Below are 23,759 nucleotides of genomic sequence, written 5' to 3'. Positions count from 1 at the left end.
TTCCTCTGTGGCCATTGTTCCCACACAAACACTTTCTAACAGCATCACCACCCACTTAAATAGTAATTATCTTACAAGCTTTACCAAGATTTGATTTTCTTTTGTTTTTATAATTTTCAGATCAATTTAATGTTCTATAAAAAAGTGTATACTTGCCACACGGAGCTTTATGGTCTATGTCTGCATGTCAGTGATCTGTGAATAAGGAAGACTGCTGACTGTTGATCGTACTTTGCATGAAAGACAACTGGCTTGTTTGCAAGACGGATGTGACTGATGCCTGTTTACTGGTCTTAGACATTAGCCATTACTACTACAGCCATTATATACTATAGCATGACATTAACCCATATGACATCCAAGGATTATAGTGAATTTATCAATTTTTCAAAAATCCGAACACGACTATGTTGTTACCATATCCAAATGCTCCCTAATAACTTTTGAATTTGGTTCTAGCACTTTATTAACATCTTAAATAGATTTTGAAAGCAAATGACAAAATGAAACACAAAATATTAACTCAAATTTAAATTTGCAAAATGAAGTGGATTTTTCAATAATTATCATCATGCTACCACATTAAATGATTACTTTGAGAATTAAATCACTTTAATTCAGTTCAGCTGTTGATGACATGCGAGCCGTGGTCATCTTTTAAAAGGTGTTTAATGAGAGGTAATTCTCCACAGCAGATGGGAGGGAGGGACAGAGGCATGAGAGCTACACTTTAAATTCTTTGAAGATGCAAATCACCGATGCATAACCAGAGCATGAATACAATATTACCCAGTTTAAAAAACAACCTTCGTCCCATCACTCCAGTGCTTGGGAATGCTATTTTAAAGCTTTTAATGTGTTTTCTGAGTACAGAGGTGCTGAGGGGCACACCTGGGTTCATCCAGCAGTTATTCCACAGCAGCTGGAGGTGGAGTCCTTCGCTCAAGTATACTTGAGAGAAGTTTTAAAAGGAAGGCAAATTTTCAAACTGAGCTGGCAGACATGTACCTACACCTCCGCCTTCAAGTGTTTCTTTTTTTTTAAGTCCATGAGCGTTATCAAAGCTGGGAACGGCAGGCTTTAAATAAACTGAATGCTGCACCTCCCGCCCACCCTTGCTTTCTTTCTGCGTAAATCGAAGCACTTTGATTCACTGTGTGCATGATAACGGTGCACAACAGCACTTGTTGAAACTCAAGAGTAACATCAAGAGGACAGGGCTGATATGGAATACTGTGTGCTTGAGAGGACAAGAAAAACTGGCAATGCATTCAAAGTGTTTGGAAACAATAATTCAGGCAGTGAACTGAACTTAATACCAAGACAAACTCTTTACCATTTCCTTATGTAACCAGTGCCAGAGTAGCTATGAATTTGGCTGCTCTGTTCATTTAGAGGGAAAGTCATCCACATTGAAACCGACCAACAAGTGGAGTCACTGAGTTTTCAAGGTATGTTATAACTTTGGGGTCAAGTGAAAAACACAGAAACCATTAGCTAACAAGCTTTTAAATAGAGAATGCATACAAAGCTTTTCTATTTTCCGGTCCTTTTTCCCCCCCCTGTTGAATATCTATCCAGTGGAAAGCCTCCTGTTAGTAAAGCAGGCAGGCAGATGGTTGCTGTGAGCATTGTTCTTCAAAAAAAGCGCACTTATATGGGTGCCCACTCATGTTGGGGACACTACATCAAAATGTGAGGCAGGAAAAATATGCTGTAATCTGGGATTTGGGATAGAGACACAGTATGTCTGTGAGCTTAACATTAGCTCTAAAGCTGTCCAGACTATTGCTTCGTGCTAAAGTTGGATTCATATTTAATGGCTTTCGGAAAGACTCCCTTTCCATTTGAGCCTTGCAAGTGGCAGCGACACAAGATTCAAAAGAATCAACACCTCAGTAAGACAATAATAACAATAAGACCGAACACAGGAGCATGTTTGCCAAAGTTATATTTTTTTTATGGAGTATTGGCATGAGTTTATTCAGTCATTTAGTCTGTTTTGGAGGCGTAAAAGCAGATAGAAATTCATTGGAAAAACAACTGGGTCAGAATCATCCAACTTTATGTTTTTTTACCAAATGAAAAACTGCACAGTGGAGACGGTGATAGCGTATGTTTTCACATGAACATCAGACAGATAATAGATTATCAGTCTCTGCGGTGCTGTTTGCAGACACAATTCTATTGTGCTGAAATCTGAGCCTTTGATATCCTCTCTAAATGCAGCTGGAATCATATATCCACGGCCATTATACTGGCGACAGGGTTTGTAGAGTTAACCCTCTCTAGGCCGATGCATCATGGGATGTTTTTTAATTTGGTATTATGGCATGAGCAATAGCTATTAACATAGCTAATGTATTTAATTATCCCCCCAAAATTTGTTTTTAATTCCTTTTTAAAGTGGATTATAATTTACTCAATATCGTTTCATCAAATTGCCTAAAATAAAAGCAAAATGGATTGTTGACAGACTCAATCAGTATTACTTTACACATATCAATGCAACCCCACCAAGCTCATTGTGAGTCACTAAAATTGGTTTTAATGAAATTTACAAACTAAAAAACAGACAAATAACATAACTTGGTACAATTTTACCCATTCAGCTGGCTGATATCCAGGTGCTCTGAGCCTGCGTTGCTTTCTTTTCATGTTGGAAGCAAAGCATGAATACCTCACTGTCCTTCCTGCTTTCGCTCTTTCAGCATCAGCAGCTCTGGTATTCTCTTTATGCATTACAGTGTGTGTTAGTGTTTGGATATCACTGTTTTAAATGACTGTAATGTTAACATCTATGCATATAAGCTCTGATGTTTGAGGTCCACAAATGCAAGTAAAGCTTACATGTTGTCATCACCTTTGAAATAATAAAGATCAGTGTTGATGTTGTGTTCACTGCACTCATGACTTGCTTTGGATTAATATGATCTCCTTTTCCTTAATAAGAGACCAACAATAAGATTTTAACTTACCCACATGTGGGTAAACTTACCCTGCATGAGTGGATTTCCCCTGAGCAAAGCCTCAAAAACAACAAATAATCAACAGCTATCATTTTTGTGATTTGGTTCAGACAAACACTGACTTTTCTGCAGTATTACATGAAATACAGCACCTGTACTGTTGTTGAATGTCATCCTCTTTCACTTGTATCTCCTGACAATTTCCGCTGCCTGCTGTGTGATAAAACAGAAAGGTCATTGAAGTAATGTAAAAAATAATAATAAGAGAGATGAGGGAGAAGGAAGTCAGTGCAGGAGGTGGCAAACAAAGAGGCACCGAGATGAAACATTTGGAGGTCATGATTAGATATTACTGCTCTGCTGTGATGAGTGGCGATGATGAGGGGATGAGGAACTTCGATAAATTGTTCTTCAGAGGTTTGTTTTTTTTATCTGTGAGAGGCAGAGGGAGAAAAGGAGATAGGACAAACATAAATTAGAGAGGAGGAAGATAGAGAGAAGACAGGGAGGAACTGACAGCACATTCTGAGAGAGAAAGGGAGATCCAGCCAACTGTTGACTGAACCTATTGGGGTGTAATGTTGCCATGACAATGCTAACTTCAGCTAATGGCACAGAGTAGTTGTCAATATTCCCATTAGGTGGCACGGGGCAAAACTGGGACTAGACTGGAGCTGCTGACAGATGCCAAGCTGTAGCGAGTCTGTCGTAAGCGCTGGTGCTCATAATGAGAGCTTCCACCAGCGAAGAGGCATAAATTCATGCACGGCTGAAAAATGTCTCTAACTAAAGAGCTGTGCTGATGTGAGGAGAGTTACATCATAGACTGTGTAACAACAGTGTTGGGGCCATTACTCCCCCCCAAAAAATGTATTACACATTACTTAATGCGGTTTGAAGTCAACTAAAATCTTGCTTGTTGAGCACTTTGGAAGCTTTCCTGGTGTGCGTGTTTTCCCTGGTGTTCCATTTGTGGAGGAAATAAGTCACCTCTTGTTACTTTCCTAAGGTTTGGATGTGGGGCTTTAATTCTCCATGCTGAACAGCTTGTTTCCTCTCCTGTTGTTTTTCACCTCGTTTGCTTTAGTTTTAGAAAAACACACTTTTCTAAATTCCTTCACAACATTTGGAAACGGTGTCAGACCTACACTCAAACCTGTCTGCTTTCCTCTTCATTAGGCTACAGTCACAGAAAATCACAGCTGCTCAAAACTTGAGGTAGCTTTGCTCTTTTTTTTGTCATTTCACAGTTTAAAACATATATTGTTATAATCACAAAGAAAATTGGGATTAGGTTTACTTTTACAATGACAGCTCACACCTTTAGACTCCATCAACATGTAGCACGTTGTTTAGAGTGGTTAAAAAAACACAAGTTATGCATTTTTCTTTTGGATGTGGTTGCAAAGCAGCTTACACATTCAGCAGCAGTATAAGGTTTGTCAATATTAAGTGTGAATGCAGTCAACTGTAGGCTGGCATTAGCAGATCTGCTGACATTGCTGGCTGTGGTTGATTTCCTAGCTTTCCAGAACTCTGGCAATGCTCAATTTGTTACAGTCTAAGCAGAAAGGTGGGCTCCACTACACTCCATGTGCTTTAAATATCTTGTTTGATGAACCTCAATTTAAAACTGATCAGTCATTCAACGGCCGAGGCAAACCCTCGTGTTTTGGCATATGTATCCGCCAATATTCTGACGGCGTAAAAAAATTAGCACAAATTTGCAGGCTTGCATGAACATGTGTCATAAAGTCGAGTGCTCCAAAACTAATGAAGCATTCAGCGAGAGTAGCTTCAGCATCTCATAGAAACACAGTGACCCTCTGTGACCGACGCCACTGGTCTTTCGTGCCACACGGTGCAGCCCCTCCTCTGTTCCACAGCGATGACCATTCAGGTCTAATGACAGGAATGTCTGTTCCATCTCTTAATATTCTGTGATTATATCCTCATGAATATTCATTTCCTAGGAGGGCACAGACTGAATGAGATAACACTGGCCCCCCGCTTTCATCTTCTCATTAAGCCCCAGCGGTATCCTGTTTCTCTTAACTATGAAATATTACCTCTTTTGTATCACAAATTAATCACACTCCTTTGATACGACTGTTTTGCTTCACTCTCTGATATAACCTGGCACACTAGACCCGTGACAGGGACATCCCTTTTAGTCTTCAGTGATATTAATGGTATTTTTGCATAGATTTAGGAAGTCGGACTATTATTAATCTAACTTGTTAAGCGCGGTACCCGTTTCGTCTGTAGAAATTGAATTGTAATTGCTCTAATAAAATCCCATCATCGGAATACATCAAGCGATATTTTATAATAATTACCTTATAACTAGCAGATTTTTTAATTTACTATGATGTCTTTGCCCTGGTTGCAAAATTACAATTGACAGTTTGACTGTAGAGAAGAAGGGAGCAATAATTCCAAAGTGTAATTCAACAGTGGATTGAAGGTATTACTTTAATGACCACCTTGAACATGATGTGAATATTTGATGGGGTTTGCTGCTTTGCTGTAGAGATGTGTCGCAGGTACTGCATTCACTGGTTTGACAGGTTTGTCAGACTGATTTCGAAATTGTGTCTGGTGCAAAACAAAGTTTATCTCTGTGGCTTCACCTGATCGTTCATTCAGCAGACTCCAAAGTGTAATTTGTTTTCTCTGGTTAGAAGCTTGAGCTGAAAAGGGAGCTGCATTATGTATTACTCAAGCCTGTGCTACACTTATAAATCACCGCTCCACTGTGCTACAGTTACACGAGGGAAAGACTGGTTGGAGTCTGTGGCATGACCAAAATGATTGCAGTGTGTGTGCAACGATTCTGATGCTTTTGAAACGGTTGCTTCAGAGATGGTATGCACCAACTTGCAGTCGGTTGCGGTCTTCAAAACAACTTTGGTGAGCCAGGACGGCACAAAAGACAGCAATAAAACGACAATGAGATGAAGTCAGTTTGTCTGAACACACAGAAATTTTACTCTAAATTCAAAGTGACATATATGCTTGGAAAACCTGCTTTTATATACCAATATAATCAGAATAAAACCAGCTTGCAACCAGCTATGCCAAGTCCTCTTTTGCAAAGAGACACATTGCAGATGGGCTGCACTTACTGCCACACACTGACTCAGATCAACTGCAAAAGTTTTATTCTCCCACAAGTTATACTTCCACCACCACTGTTGCTGTTCTCCCATGGACTTTCAGGTCTTTGTTTCTATTATAACACTCGCTGAAGCCGAGTGTTTAAAGCAGTCTGAAGTCTGAGCTTTTGGCTCACAGGGCTTACTTTGTTTCGACCACAGCGTCGACCACTGGAATAATGTATATCTACATATCTATATGACAGAAAATATAGAAAAGCACAATCCCCCAAGCTTGACAACATGTCAAACTGACAATTTGTCATTCACGCCCACATTGTGCTATGATGTGAGAAACTAAGCAAGGTTAGAACTTCCCCTCAAGGATACACAGCTATTTGTGGTAGTATGAATTTGTTCCATGTGAGACTGTCTGGAAACAAGTGTTATATTTAAGCAATATCAAGTCTCCCACTCTCTATGACCACCAGCTTTTATCCCTTAGGGAGTAACTGTGGGTGTTCAAACCACCTTGGATGTCTGATATGTTTGGGCAACACATTGTTCAACCCCTTCTTTTCCCAGAATAACACAGCGAGTGACCTCGTGAGCCTGAGATTGCTGACTTTATGCAGTAAGAGGGCAGGTCCACTTGGTTCCGATAGTATCTAAGATCTTAAATTTTTTCTCCAACTAACAACACTAGTTATAGTGCATGGAAACACAACCACTTGAGACTGTGATGAATCACTACACTTAAGTTTTTAATGGTTTGTAAAGGCCATTGTTCTTCCAAACTTTTTGTGCAAATTGCCCCATTTTTATCCAAAACTGAAGCAGGTTTTAATAGGCACCAAATCGTTCATGTCTTACTTTTTAAACTGTTAATCATTAGTAATACCAGGGTGCATAATTGCAGAATATGGGACATATTTGACACGTAATTCCTTTTCTTGGCTGTATAATACCACCCACTCGTCTAGTTTGCCTCTTTAACAAGCAAAAACTGCATCCAGCTCACATAGTTTTCCTGGTAAATCACAAGGCAGAAACAGAACTGACAGCATGACGCACGTCTTAGAAGAACAGCAGAGTCACAAAAAATGATATGCTAATAAAGAGAGCTGCTGTGAAGCTGAATGGTGTCAGCAGAATAAGGTCTTGCTGTTCATTATGACTTTTCAAATATTTGTCAGGCTACAAAACTCAGTCAGCCCCAATCATTTCCAACTTTACAGCAGGAATCTGTAGAGAATCTGTAGGCATGTTTTTTTTAAACTCGCCTGTATAAACTTTATTAAGTCATCTAACAGGTGGCACAAGACTTTAGCTGTCTGCTAACTCAGCTAATTCCCCTGTTTAACTCACAAATATTCCTTGCTATGTATTGCAGCAACCAACCATCCATCCATGAAGTCTGTGCTCCTATTTTAGGGAATAAAATTCAACTTAGCATTAACTGCCAGGTGGTGTCTGTTTGCTGCTCTCATATGGGTTTTTCCTAGGAAACTTGCTAGCATTACCTGATAGCCTAACAATCGCTCACACCCAAATATGGTTAACCAAATATTTAAAAAACAGCCGGCTCACATCAATTTCAGTTTACAATCAAGCTGTTTTAGCAAATTAATAAATATCCACAAACTAGCTTTTAAAATTTACCAATTTCAAGTAAAACAAACTCTTTAATGTGATTAAAAAAAATGTAAAAAGCTGCAGTCACTATACTGTCCTTATATTACATCGTAACCAGATTCTGTTTAGACTAAATCTAATGAGAAGAAGATATGCTTGGATCATTTAATCAGCTGTTTTCCCCCATACAGACTACTGTCAGATAGTTATATTTTGTCATATATTTATTCACTTAAAATTAGAATAACTCACTAAATGCAGTACACGGCTATGCTACTTAAGACTAACTGCTGGATGTTGAGTAACTTTCTACAGTGCTGGACGTAGTAAAGTAATCGTAAGTTGCCTACAAGGTCACGTTTCTTAAAAACAGAACCTCACCTGGTAAAAACTGTATCATTCGCTCCGAGGTTTCACCGTATGACGACACACGGTGGCACAAATTCTCAGCTGGAGGAAACTTAGTCAAATCAAACTGATGCTTTGAAGTATCTCTGATCAGTGGGGAGCCTCACTTGAGTGCGAGCATGTGGAGAACAATCACAGAAGCAGTGATTATAAAAGTTTTTCAGTGGACTTTTACAGACATGCGATCCCTTATAAATTCTCATGTGCCTATAGACCACACACACACACACACACACACACACACACACACACACACACACACACACACACACACACACACACACACACACACACACACACACTCAACGACCAGATAAACAGCAGCCTACCTCCTGGCTGGATTACTCACCAGCTTATAGTGCAAGCCGCTGATTTATGGTGTAATCTAGTTCAAGGAGGGAGAGCTTCTCATACAAAGAGGCAGAAAGACCAGCAGTGACCTTTGGTGTCCTCCTCAGCTTGTCAACAAACTCTCAGTACTACTTGGGAGAGGACAATGCTAAATTAGAATGCACCGAGCAGGTGAATAGCAAAAAGTGGACTGATTTAATTCACTACCCGGTCAGAATGATGATGGTAGCGGTGGGGGTAGTGGCGGTGGCCGCGGCTTCTTCTTCAGGATGGGTCCATTAATCTTTTTATGAGCAGCAGCAGAGACTCAGGAGACTCAAACTTCTTCTACTTAGAAAATACAATGAAATTCATGGGACTCTGCTGGTAGATTGTCTCTACAGTGAAAGGGTTGTGGGTGTCTCAGAAATAAACCACAAACCCTAACTTGAAAACTGGCTGAAAATTCATAGAGTTATAACGCAAATTCTAGCTGCTCCCCTATTCACAAGCCCAGCAGGTCCACATATTTGGCAGTTGTTGTTTTTTTTAATGCCAGATCCCCTTCATGATGAGTTGTATCTCCTCCCGAGATTCAACTGGGAGTTTTGTCTTATTAGGTAAAGCAATCAAGTTATGATTTCTATTTTTAGCAGAGTTTTGTTTTACTCTAAACAAGCTTTAAGTGACAAAACTGATTAGTGAAGAGAAAAAAAAAGCTCTTAAAGAGGGTTAGAGAATGGTAGGCAGTGGATCAAACCACTGGGAGTTCTGTGAGGGGGAGCCGCGTTTTCAAAACACTATTCCAAAAAAGGGTGGGTCTGGACGCAGAGGAAAGAAACCCAGTGGGTGTCGCATCCTTCCTGCTTGTTTCTCCTGCTGGTGGACCTGCTCACAGTTACTCATGCCTCGCCTCCTGCATATGAGCACAGCCTCTTTTCAACTCTTTCCCTGCTTGCCTGGTCATTCTCTCAGCTTGTGTGGTAGCAGTGCTCAGGCTCCCAAGTCCTCTAGTATCTCAAGTAGTTTTTTGAAGTGTGTTTTTGCCCCAAGACTTACCTTAGTCTCTCTTCCTGTGCCTCAGATCTCCACCTTGTGTGCCAGCCTGCATCTCTGTGAAGCTCTGTTCCTGGATCCCCTGCCTGCACACTCTCCAGCCACATAGACTTCAGCAGCTCATTACCTCAGAGTTTATCCTCTTCTATTTGAAATAGTAATGGTTTTCAGTTTGGATAGTTTTATTTTGAATTCACCTGTTTTCTTGCTTTCCACTTATTTTTCTCCTTTCTTTCATTTCCTTCTAATATTGCGCACCACCTGTCACAAATTATCCCATCAGTCTTTTCTCCTTTTATACCGCCTGTTGTTCGGCTGCCCTTTGACTGCTACTTTTTCACGATCCAGTTTTAATTTTGCATTCCTTATTTCTTATTTCCAATTTTGGTATTTGTAGAATTTCCAGTTTTGTACTTTGAGTCCCTGTTTCATTTTGTTCTAGTGGTTTTTTCTTTGTGTGCCTGTGACCTCAGGGCTTTGTGCTGAACAGTCACATCTTACCTTGTTACACACAGTGCTGACCTATTTTGCCATGATGGGTTAGAATGAGAAAAGGTCAGAGCATCACTATTTTTAATGTGGTGGGCAATACCAAGATTTCATTGTAATCTGGCAATATTAGTGAGACAAAGTTTGCCCCCAAGCAGAAAACATCTTTGATGAGTATAAAATACAGACATTTAATATGGAAAATACTCAATATGAAGGAAAACAGCAGGTATGGTCACCGAGTACATAAGTTTATATTGCCACAGAGCTGTCTTTATACCCATCCATCCATCCATTCGCTTCTGCTTATCCTTTTCAGGGTCGCGGGGGGCACTGGAGCCTATCCCAGCTGTCATAGGGCGAGAGGCGGGGTACACCCTGGACAGGTCGCCAGTCTGTCGCAGGGCCTGTCTTTATACCCCTTCCCTCTAAATAAAGGAACCTACCAAACAAGCAAAGAGTCTGTCCTCCAGATCCCAAAAAGACACTAAATAGTAGAAGGTCAGGTCTTTAAATGGGTCCCTGTAGCTTTTCAAGCCTACTCCAAATCGGTGTGACCTCACCAAAAAGAGGATTCAACTCTAAAAAAAAAAAATCCATCACATCTGCCAGATCAAGTCTAACGGCCTTCCTTGAATCTTCCTGGGAGGTGGAAAAATCAGATGTTGTGTTCTCAAAAGAGCATTTGAGGCAATCTGATGTAATACTGTGAATGTTAATATGTATAAAGTCAGCATCACAGGGATGTTTGATGGGAACTTTACAAAAAGGCACATCTGTGGCAACAGAAAATGCACTTAACCTGCAGTTTGTGACAAGAAGCAGCTGCACAGTCGCAGCTCCAAATGGCTCAGTGCTTTGAACTGACCGTGGATGAAAGTGCTTATTTATATCACAATGTTTTATTAAAGGCTCAAAATGCGTTATGGGTGTAAGCGCCACATAAATGCACTGCGCCCATCTTCTCCTCCCACTGCTAGCACGTCTGCCCTTAAATTGCCCTCACACTTTAGTAGGTCAACAAAACGCGTCTGATCTCGTCTCTCTGCTTGAGCCTTTCTGAGATTTTCCTCTGAGCTCCCCTGATTCCTGGTGAGGCACTCCTCCTTGACACATTCTTATCTCGTGTAGACAAAAATTTTGCTTTTGATTTTTGGATTATTTGTTTGCTCTCACTGCCTTCACGCAGCCAACACTGAAACGGTTTATCTGACCTCCTTTATGCTCTACCAGCTCAAAGTCAAACTGGTCTGAACACTACGAGCATCAAAATAATGAAATTATAGTGCTGATGCCGTTCATCAACTTAACATTTGATGCACACTTCTTCTGACGCCGAAGCTTCGTTTCGGTAAACAGAACGAATCTCGAGCATCTTAATTAGCGGAGACAGGACACTCGTCTCCATCGAGGAGCAGGTTTGATATTTTTAAAGTGGGTCAGTATCTGATGAGGTCTGCTGCTTTGAGCCTGATGACTGGCGAATACTTGCAGCTCTACTCCCATCTTAGATGTGACGACAACGCCACTATGTTTAATCACACCAAGGGATCGTCATAATAATCATCGAATAATAATCAAGGGATAATCGTGGAATTCCTTTCAGAAGACTGAAAACATGATGGCGACGCTGATGCTTTTGCATGATAATAAAATTAGGAACAGAACATGGCGACGCGTCACCATCTCTGCTGTAAATCACAGGAGGATGGGAAAAGGTACATCTATTATATTTCCATGCTACTGAGTGACCAGTCAAACCCAGTTCCCTGTATTTAAGCACATCTGAATACATTTAAAAGAACCATTTATTATCACAATAGTATAAATTTTTAAGTGAAAAATTGCTCTACTGTTGTCTGGATAATGTAAAATTATTTACTAAAACTGTGTTATGCATTATTGGTCTCCCCAACCGGTCGCAGCAGATGGCCCCGCCCCTCCCTGAGCCTGGTTCTGCTGGAGGTTTCTTCCTGTTAAAAGGGAGTTTTTCCTTCCCACTGTCGCCAAAGTGCTTGCTCATAGAGGGTCATATGATTGTTGTTTTTTTTCTCTGTATGCATTATTGTAGGGTCTACTTTACAATATAAAGCTCCTTGAGCCGACTGTTGTTGTGATTTGTCGCTGCGGAGAGTCACAGATTTTATGCCCTGTGGGAGGGTCTACCCAAGAGGGATATGGACCCCCTAATGATCCTCTACCTAATCACAGGAGCCAAGGTGTGAAAATGGGTGTAGGTCACAATCAGCCAGGGTTTCGAGTGAGCTCATTGTAAAACCTAGCCCCACCCTATCATGTGATTTCCTGAGGTCAAAAGGCCCAGGATGTGAGTGGGTGTTAAGGTGTCTGAGAAGAGATCTCGAAACTGGATTATATTTTTTGAATGGTTGCTGATGGGACATGTTGACAAGCTGGATTATGAGACTTTTCCATGTAGAATCTAACTTCAGCAATGCACGGAGGTAAACAACGTCTGTGCCTAAAAAAGCAAAGTGGATCTTGCAAAAGTCAAAATTACAGTTATCAAAAGTCTGAAAATGGCTGTGGTTACAAAACCAGTCTGTGTCTTTACACGGCTTTCTAAGTAAGCTATTTTAACAGATAACTTCTGTTTTGTCCGGACAAAACACTCATTACCATGGCAACCAAGAAAACATACAAAATATGTGTCAACCATTATATTTTCTCCCAAACTGTGATGTTATGACCCAGGTCATTGTTGCTGTGTGGTGCTGTTACTCGCCACACCAGGCGGGGGCATTGTTTGTACTCTGTGATGTCTGTGTTATGTAAGTTTCCAGGTGGAGGCTGACCATTGGTGGAAGAGGGAATGAGGCCAGCTACAAATTGGGACCTGACTGGGCCGGCAGCCCCTCCTCCTACTTCCTGTTTCCAGTGAGCTGCGCGTTTGGGGCCCTTCGTGCCGTGTGACGGAGTTTTCCGTGATGAGAAGAGCTAGGCTGCAGTAAAAACAATATAGAGAGTCGTCTGTCTGGACATAGTAGCTGTAGGGGTGGGAAGCCGTTTCTTTTACAACCTTTTTCTCCTGTTTCGGGTAGGGAGACAGGTTAGAGGCTTGTATTTTCTTTTGGAGTTGACTCACTATAGGTAAGCTAGTTCAGATTCATTTCCAGTGTGTTTTGTTTGTTGTTTTGGCCATGCCCACCCTGACGCTCGCTACCTGTCAAGTCAAAAGTAAGCTATAAGAGAAGGCATTTTGTGACAATGCCCAGTTGTGTAATGCATCTCCCTTTATAAAACTCGTCCTGCCTGAAAAAGATCCTTTTGCTTCCTTGTCTCCATGCAGAGCTCAAGACGGTACACACACACACACACACACACACACACACACACACACACACACACACACACACACACACACACACACACACACACACACACACACACACACACACACACACACTCTTACTTCTCTCTTTACATCCCCATCATCATCCAATCCCATCCTCATCCACACATTATACACATGCACTGTAAGACACGAGGCAGGCTGATGGATGGGCCTGCTTCAAACGGAGCAATGAAACAATTATTCCTGCGCTCCATCTCTGTCAGGACTTTGTTCAGAGAGTTTACTGGTCGAAAAGAAAAGAGCCCGTGTCATCATTTGAATAGCAGGTGTGTGCTTGTAAGTGTGTGTGCTGGAAAGTTTTCGACTACATTAAAGTATTTAGTTGAGAAACCGAAGAACGTTAGAGGCTCTAAAGACAAACAGCGTCCTGAGAGTGCCAGCCTGACTGATTCCACAAAACTAAGTCCATGTGTTCAGTCTCAGTGAAGGATGGACAACATGCCATGACAACATGACGGAAAAAATAATTTCAAAGTCAAACTGCTTGGTTTCCTGCAACTACAGTTAAACCTGCAAAATAGACACTGATACAGTCAAGCATGTTCATGTTCCAAATATTTTCTGATTGTGGTTTTTTTGTCAGGTATAACAATACTGAAAAGAAAAAATTAAGGTGGCAGAAGACCAGCACAGCTTTACATGTATCCCATCTTTGAACAGTGAAGGGCCATTCACAGCCAGATTGAGTCCCTAAACTAGAGGACAGTGTTTTATTCAAACAATCCCAGCATGAGCTCAAATACACTTCCATGGCCCCTGCATAATTTCCTGGGAGGCAGATGCCTGTTACTGTGGAAGTGGTATGTGTTAATTATAAATACCTGTCAGATACTGCGGTCAGCGCAGCATCGTTACTGCTGAATTAATGAAGCTACTTAAAACCAAAGGTTATTAGTGGATTGGAGGGAGGGCTGGAGGTGGGTGGAGCAAGTGTGTGAATGAATTACAGCATGGAAGTGTGACGTTATTTTACAGACTAACTGGAGGTATGAAAAATGTGTTTCCTGCAAACCTCAAGTCTGGTCAAACGTATAATTTCAGTCCAGTGTTTAATGAATTATTTTTGGCCTTTTATCTACTTCGTCCTACACATGGGAGGCAAAATCAAAATATATCAGACGGTCCAGTTCAGTGACACCAATTAGCAGAGGAGAAGCTTATTTTACACCTTAACAAAAAAAACTAAATGTGTGAATTCGTTTGAGATATTAGCCCAGCATTCAGTTTTTCTAAAATTAGATATAAAGACAAAAATTGTTTGTGCATGAGGCTGTAAACGTGTTTATTTTATTAATTAAGTCGGCATTTTAACACGAAGTCTGTGGGGATCATCTTGCTTACGGAACCGGCCTCAAGCGGCCAGACAGTTACTGGCAGTTCGTACCAGCTTCAGCTTTCATCCACAGTGATCATGCCAGTACATTTAGCTCAGGACGTTTAAGTATGCAAATGTTTCCTAATACAAATATGTTAGTGCTGTCAGGGCCTTGAGTCACACTCTAAAACGCGGCAGACTTTTTATGAATGAGATGAATGAGCTGGTGTCAGCATGTTTGGTTGGGGTCAAACTTTACACCCTGGAAACTTAAAATATGAAGCCAGTGTGGACGTGGTGAAAACTGCAGTTCTTGAGGCAGGAAGTCAGTCCCCTTAGACTGATAGGGACTTAGACAGGGACATAAATGAGCAGATTTAACATTGAGCTGAGGTGGAAGAGGGAAAAGTTAACAATTAGAAGTTGTGATAATAAAGTAACTCAATTAAAACAGAACCTTTTTGCAGTTCCAATTTTGCATTGCAATAACTGAGGCACAACAAATATGTGACAGGAGACTTTCTACTGCGGCTACACTTATGTACAACAAATGACTGTAAATGAAGCAGATCCCACAAGGCAGAAGAAAAAGCAAAAGTAAAGCACACAGACGGCTGGCAAAAGGGAAAAGGAAGAAAAAAAGTGATGAGACTAAGAACTAGAAGACGGAGGTTTGTTAAAACAGAGCTCCTGATACCTTGTAGGAAAATGCTGCGTGCTCATTTCTCCTCTGTAATCCTGTTAGAGGATGGAACTGACTTCCATTACAGGGACATTATCAGCCTCTCCACACGTATGGCAAAGAAAATATGAGCACAAACATAATTCTTATTCATCAGCCCACAAACACACAGAGCCACGTTTCTCCACCTCAGCCTCTTCACATTGTGTGGATCCAGGATGTGAACTGAAACAGCACTTACTCTCATTTACTGCCTCTCTGGGAAGCGAGTAAAGACAAAATATCACTAAGAAACAAGTTAGATGAGTTGCCTTTGATAATCTTGAAGGCAGTCCTCTGAAGGTATCTTTGAAATTGGTTACCTTCTTCATTTTAATATTATCTTTAAACATGAGTAAAAACTCTGATTCGCTTTTTGGTTTTCCAAATTTCATTTTCCTCAAAATCAATCCAAGCATGTCATCAAATAAACCAAAATCTTAACACATCTTAAAACTCTTTGTTTCTCTATTTTTGGTGCAAATTCATTTAGTTAGTTAGTTAAATAATGCAGAAGTGGAAAGGCAAACATATGCTGGTTCATATAAAGCCAACTTGTTTTTACACCGATGAACAGGCAGAGGAAGCAGTGAGGATGGCTGGAGTCCAGCCTGCTGGATCTCTGCAGGTTCGAAACTGAAGATATTCTGATCTCTCTCAAAATATGCAACCCTGAAAAATCAATTCATGTGAGCTGAACGAAGCAGAGCATCAGTGTCCACAGTTTAATTTAATTATCTCCAAAAGGAGGCGTCCGTCAATAGCACACGACCACAATCAAAGTATATGACGCAGAGGTTGAGGTGATTCATCCTATATAGAGAATACAGTAATTATCTATTTCACAACTAACCTAATAACTCAGACAGGAGAAAAATTATTTCCTCAAGTATTAGACTTTGCAGATACACGGGAGCATCCACTTGGGTCCAAGTGACATAACTTTTCTCATAAAAAGTGGAGGAGTCTGCTGTGTGTGTGCCCTGCTGGATCAGGTAATAGTATTAGGGCGTAGGCTTGATCACTGCCAACCTGATATCACAGCTAAGCGTGTAACAGACACTCCAATCCACTGTGTTCATTTCACGCTTTGCCTTTCACACATGCAGAAGTTGCATTACCAGCAGGGGGAGATAATATGTTCAGTAAGTCACCAGTGACCGAGAAAAGTATGAAGTATATTCCAGGGTCCTTCTATGCCACAAACGATTAAGCTTTGACTAATATGTATTTACGATTATTCATTGGCTTGCAGTTTGCTGCAGCGTACTACAACTTCTGCATGTGTGCCCATTTCATGCTTTGCCTCTCCAAAGCACACATGCAGAACACAGAGGACCAGTGTGTCTATTACACACTTTGCCGTGATACAGAGTTACATTTTTCATTGAGTACGGCTACTTTTGTGAAGGGAACATTTTACTCTACACTGCAAAGTTTTCTTGAGCAGTTCTCAATGATTAAGTCTAACCATGTTTTTTCACTACCTAAACATACAATAACCAATGAATAAAACAAGTGAAAAAAGTTAAAAACTAAAGAAATCATTAGATGAAGAAAGCAAAATAAAAGAGGTAAGTTAGTCTCATTGACATGAGACATTAAAATCTCTTTTTCAAGAAAGACCAGGACAAGAGGGCAGAAGTTACAATAAATGCCACACATAACAAATAAGAGCCACAGTTTCAAGGCTGACAAGTCTGAGAATCATGTCACTACCACCACTCAAACCACACGCTTTAGATCTCTAAAGCAGCGGTCCCTAACCCCCGGGCCTCGGACCGGTACCGGTCCGTGAGTCGTTTGGTACCGGGCCGCGAGAGTTGAGGCTCAGGTGTGAAATGTATGGTTTTCAGGGTTTTTATCGGTTTTCAGCGTTATTTTGTTATCGTTTTTATCGTTAACTCTGTTTTCCTGGGTCTTTTCACGTGTGTTATGAATAAATCTTCTTTTTTTCGGTACCGGTACTAGTTTTATTTTGTTGTATTTATCCGCGACACCTTAAAGGCCGGTCCGTGAAAATATTGTCGGGCATGAACCGGTCCGTGGCGCAAAAAAGGTTGGGGACCGCTGCTCTAAAGTACAACCATTTTCTCTCAGCAGTCAATACATGAAGGCACCAATGTCAGAGGCCAGCTCTTAGTGTGGCAGAACAGCCACGTGTATATTATGTCTCACACCAAAAACATCTTGGTGGCTATGTAGGCTTATTGGCTATGCATCAACTGCTCCCCCGTGGGGTCTGCAGATGTCCATGAAGAGCAAGCCTTAGAAGTCTTAACTTGATTGCTAAGCGTACAAACTCCATGTTTCGATTTATTTACCACCCTGATAGGAAAGAATCTTCCAGAAACAACTGAGCACAAGCTTTAAGAGGTACCAAGTTTTTGTTAAATATACATTTGCACTGGTAATATTGGGGAGCTGAGATGAGGCACAAAGCCCAAAAGATACTAAAAGACAAAACCATCTCACAGCCACACAGTCTGTTCATCCTGCTGCCATCTGGTAACCAACATACCGTCCTCTACTTTATCATCAGACTTCAGAGTGACTTCTTTCCACACTCTAAATGCTTCACAGTTCAACAGAAATAGCAGTTTTATTTTTATGAATTTATTGTTGCTTCATTTTTCTTAGTAGGATAAAAAGCCTCTTTATTTAATACGGAAAAGTACAGATGAGAAAAGAATAAATTGGCTAAACGATGAGGGAAATATTAGTTGAGATTAGCTGAAACAAATCCCCCGGAGAGACACGTTGCTGCCATCGCTGAGACTAGTTCTCCTGGGCATTTCTTCTCAGAAGTTTCATCATATACTTGGTGACAGAGGGGAAGACAAACTTATGTTACAACACACCGACACTGTGAACCCTTTGACGCTTAAGTGCATAAAAATGCAAAGGGGGTTTTCTTTTTTAAAAAACATGTTTCTCATAAATACAAATGTCTTTTAAACAAATATGTTCTACTTCAAAGTGGATATAGTAGACTCATTTTGTGCTCTATATTTGCATTTTTGAAATCCACTAGAATAGCTTTGCATGACCTGCAGTTCAAAATAATCCTCCTTGGGTGCAGCCCCTCAGTTCATTCTCGGTCTGAAATAATCCAACCTAACTCCTGTCAGCTGCCTCTCTTTCAAATGGTAGTAATGTATAAAAACAGGTACTTGGTTTATACAGTGCGTACCAGTGAAGTTATGTGACGTGAATGGAGGTGAGAGCTGGTACTGTAATGATTAATTAACAAGTAAAAGTAAAGGAGCTCCATCCAACAGCTACTGCTGATGAATACTCTGCACCACACTGTCCAAATGTTTTACAAACCTGCTGAAATGGAAAAAGGGAAAGCAAAATGGGATGTTAAACTTCAACATAATAGCTTGGCTGCAGTAATCTACTGCAGTGCCATCTAATCATCAGTAACGTACGTACATCGGAATGTAGAAATGGCTGCTAAGTGGTGCAATTCATTCAGTCTTGTCACATTCAATTTACCTCTTTTCACATTTTGCTGTTCTTGTCATACTCTTAGTGTTGGTAATTGCCTCTGCAATGAGAGTGCACATTTGTGAGTTAGAAAGGCAAGAGACACCTGGCTTTTCACCTCAAAATTTCAAAGAATAATCTTTTAGATGAAGATGTTATCCCTTAATCAATGCACATCCATTTTGTCAAAGTTTAATGCCTGTTTACACCCAGGAGACTATTACCTTCCCTCGTGCTTTTAAAAAGATGAAGGCAAGTAATCAACCTATCGGAATATTTCTCCACCGAGTCAATTTGTTAGAAACCGTAAAAGCAAAGGAATTTTCTCAAACAAAAGTTACAGATTGAAGAATGTTTGCACATGAGTGTCAAGGTTAAAGCGAAACCGTGAGGTGCTGCAGGATGGGAAACATGCACAGAGAAACAAAATGCCAACTGTATCTTTAGGAGAAAACAACAAAATGTATGGAAGCCTGGGGGTTATGAAGAACTCTTCTGTGTTCTCACTACAGGGTTATCATCTGTCAATGTTTGATGGATGTTTGTTCTTAGTCAGAAGAAGGGGCTGAGATGTCAGAAAAAAACTTCACCAATGGGCAGGTCTGAATTGTGCACATTCAAAAAACATGTATTGGAACCAATGAGCAAAAAAACCTATTTTGTAGCCCTGTGTTTGCACCAGCATGAGCCGAAGACAACATCACTTTCACTAGAACAAATAACAGTTCTTTCGGTTTTCTGTAGTGGTGTTCATCCAGAAGTGGGGATTAATGCTGAAGACTGAAAACTACCAACAAAGTATCTTTCAAGTACCTTTCTGTACTTGTTCTAAAAGCATGTTTTAGTTTGCTGAGCAACAACAATTTCATGAGCTACCAGTGACTTCGACTGGAAGCAGACTTACAGAGACAACATGCAATTTATAAATACAATAAATTTTTCTAGTTAAAGAAACTAATCTGATGCTCAGATTAAAGGGGGCATGAAATGCTACACACATAAAGGCTAATTTACACCACTGAGTCCTGCTCTTTAAAACTGACAACTAACTCTGTGAAGCTGGATTTAAGAAATCACCGCTCGAAGTTAAAGTTTGAAAGACATGTTTAGCACCATCTTCTGTCAGTACGGAATGTGACAGGATATGGTTGGTTGGACGGTTCCAGCTTATAGACTTACATTAGTTTATGTTAGCTAACTGGGAACAGAATCAATAACTCAGAGTAAAATTACAACACAAAAACTGAAAATCCGTTTCGTGGATCACTTTAGTGCTGCTCCTGGCTGTTGTGGAGATACAGAAATTCTTTTATTGCTGCCATATAACCTGCATCATTATAATTGCATTAATAACATTCTTTACAGCATTATTCCATTTAATAATATTTCTCACAGTATTGATATTGCATTAAAGCTGTTTATTGAAGATGTTCATTTAAGGATCCTTTCATTATGTTAACTTTTATTACAGGTACAGCCAGGGGTATTTCATACACATTGCATAATGTTTGTGCTCATTTAGAGTTGTTGCTCAGTCTACAGAGGGTCTTAAGCTTTGTGAAGCGCGAGTCTTCACAATCTATTGTGAAAAGGACTAAAGCATAGAAGGATAATTACATGCATGCTTACAATACACATATAATCTAGGAATGTGTCAGGCCTGAGGCCTTAACTCATTTAGCTTCCAACTGCATTTTAGTCTACTTGGTAACAGATGACCGGAGTCAACAACCAGCCCTCAGAGACCTTGAAGGCTTGAAGTTTTTACCTTGTTTGGAAGGTGTTATAGAAATGAGAAGTTCTATGTCTGTTTATAGCCACCTAAGATGTACCATTTACTGTAACTGATGTCTTTAACCTATTTTTAGGCCATGGGGGGGGCGTGTACCTCACTGCTTTATAAGTGTTCTCAACATGTATTTTTGTCAGAAGACATATGCTGATGTTTTCTCCTGGGTTAATAAACTCATCGTTTGATTGCACTTTTCTGGGGCCTCTGTGGTTTGGGACACTGCTCTACATTGATTGATTTTGCGACACTGTAACAATGAGTTTTATGCTAAGAAACCGAGGATATACTGTCCATTTTCACTGGATGTCTCTTTAGCAGGAAGTGGCTGTTTGCTGTTTGGCTAGCTGCACTCAAACAGGAAAATCCAGGACAATCATTTAACACGCTCTCCTCCACACAGTCCTCATTTATAAAGTGCTGTACAAACCAGAACATTTTCTCGTTTGAGTGCAGCTAGCCAAACAGCGAACAGCCAGTACTGCTAAAGACACAGACAGTTAAAGTGGACAGGATATCCTCGGTCTCTTAGCATAAAACTCATTGTTACGGTGTCGCGAAAGCAAGACTACACATGTCAAAAGGCACCAAACAGCAAATTGTCTCTCCATGTGTCAGGGAAACCATAAACCTCCTGTTTACGAAGGGCAGCCAATCAGAGGAAAGTTGGTTTAAAGGGAGAGGAGCTAAAACTGCTTATTTCAGACAGAATAAACTAAAAGGCTTCACCAAAGTCAAGTGAAATATAAACAGGGATCATTTTTACTGAGTCTTAAAAATCTACCATATGGAGGTAGAAATCAGTAGCGCTTGTCAGGACAAGCAAGGCAAGCAGTGCTTATCCACTGAAATATAAAAAGACACATCAACTGAACACAGAAAGTCAAAGCAGTTTCTCTCCTTTTAGCTCAGAAAGTGTTTTGGCATAAAGCTTCACTCATGCCTGCTCACTCCATCCATTACTGCCATCTCCTGGCCATAGTTCTTGCCTCTGGAAGCAGGATTAACTCAGCTCAACAATGAAGCCACTGAAATCGGTGTGAGGTAGCTGTTTTTATGGGTGTCTCCTGTTAACAATGCCTGGAGCATGCTAAGCTAGAAGGCCATCAGCTTGCAGCTGGTGGTGCATGCATATAGTGGATAAACCTCTGGTCCCTGACAAGAGACTGATGGGAGATTAGCATGACAGGTAAGTTGCCGCAGTGCCTGCTTTGACTGCTCTTGGATCAGACAGCATCTGCACTTTGTGTGCATTATTATTGTGTAACAGATGAGTTTTCTCTTCTTAATTTCTGACAGCATGTGTGATATACCCAACTTTTAATGGCACAGTTAGCACGTTAGTAATTAATGCTTTAATTAGTAAGTATAGTAAAAGTTTTGACTAATGAGGGAGAGGTTAACTCCTGCCATGTCCAATTTAATAAAACAAACAACCAGTCATGATTAGCATCTCTGAGAAATCACTTGATTAACCAAGTGTACAAAATGTAACCATCTGTTTTGCTAAGACACCACCTTTATTCTTCATGAATTTTGAAACAGTGTACTTCTTATCAGTGTAGATATTCACTGTTAACCACAATAAATGCTCAAAGCTGTTTAATTCACCTGTGATTTTTTTTAGTTAATATACCTTTTTCAAGGCAAGGTGTAGTCCTATATTTCTGAGCTCAGGCACAACAGATTTTTAGTAATATGTGGTCTTTGCAGGACAGCCACTCCAAACATGATTTTACAGAGTGTATAAAACAAGCACTTCATACTCTGTTTGTTTTTCTAAAAAAGTCACCACACATGGTTGTTATAGATCAAAGATGAAGTCAAGATGTAATTCATATAAAGACAAAGAGAAAGTGAACCACAGAGAAAATATTCAGCAACAGAACAGACAGAACAGCTTGAATTTGAATAAAAATATCAGGTTTTACCAAAGTGGTGTTTGTTAAAGCTTTATGGTATACCCTGCTTCAGAAGCATTATATATTATTCCATGTGCCACACAATTTTAATCAGTAATTAAAAATAATAAAGAATCCGAGTTCAGCTCAAAAAATGACTCACACAAAAGCTTCAGCAAACACTTAAATCATATTCATTTAACCTAGTTTAACTCCATATTTTCCCCTTGGCCCCACATGCAGTGACTGTTTGCCCCACAGCTGGAGAATGACTGCACAACAGAATTATTTCAGCATCCTATTTTCCAAGTAACATTATTCATAGATTTCTGAAATAACCACACTCCACTGTAATACAAGTCACAGATCCTAAGGTATAGACTAATGTAGTAGCCTTAAACTGATATTTCAACGTTGGACAGCAGTGACAAAATGCTAGTTGCACATGTAAACATACTGAGTGTCAAGATCCCAGATTTATTTTACTGTTAAGAAATGGTTTACACCTTCATCTCCTTCAGGTTTTATTTTGTTGTTTTTTTAATTGGTTACTTTTTAACATATTCTTTAAACTACTGGTAGCACACCCCAACCAAACTGCAGCTTTTTCCAGTTATACACGGAGGCACCTTCACAAAATACAAACTCAGTGGAGAGCTGTGAATTGTTTCCCTCCAGTGAGGCCACCACTTGAATTTGTTCTCTCTTTCTAATGTTAATCACCAGTGGACCCATGTTCATGTTATTAACAGCCATGACTGGTTCAGGGACTTTAGCTCTGATATCAGGCAGCCATTTACAGCTCCAGTACCAAGCCTCCAAAGTATGTTAATGGATGAGATATATAAATAATGAAAATAATCTCTTAAGTTTGCGAGTCACTGATGAGCAAAATCCCATTTTTAAATGTAGCTATTTTCTATAATCAAATGCACCTTGGGCCACCTTCATAACACAAATATGATGATCTGCAACATACTTAATTAGTGCTTTTAGCAGGTAATGGGATCTGTAAAACCGATAAAGCACCCACACTTTTAATTTGGCCCATTTATGTTCTTTTTAAAGTGTAGATGTTTTGATTTCCACACTTATGTATGTTGAAATAAGTGCACTGATTTCAAAATGCATTGTGCTTGACTTGCATGTAAATGTTCAACAAAGAAGTAACTTGTTGAAAAGT

At 40.1% G+C, this 23,759-nt stretch overlaps 1 protein-coding gene across 1 annotated transcript in view; it reads right to left on the bottom strand.

Moving 5' to 3' along the window:
* sgcd (sarcoglycan, delta (dystrophin-associated glycoprotein)) overlaps positions 1 to 23,759 on the bottom strand; it is a 449,906-nt gene that overhangs the window by 309,578 nt on the left and 116,569 nt on the right. The window lies entirely within an intron of this gene.

This window comes from Astatotilapia calliptera, chromosome 10, assembly GCF_964374335.1.
Source record: "Astatotilapia calliptera chromosome 10, fAstCal68.1, whole genome shotgun sequence".
Taxonomy (NCBI): domain Eukaryota; kingdom Metazoa; phylum Chordata; class Actinopteri; order Cichliformes; family Cichlidae; genus Astatotilapia; species Astatotilapia calliptera.
This window is presented reverse-complemented; position numbering and strand designations above follow the sequence as displayed.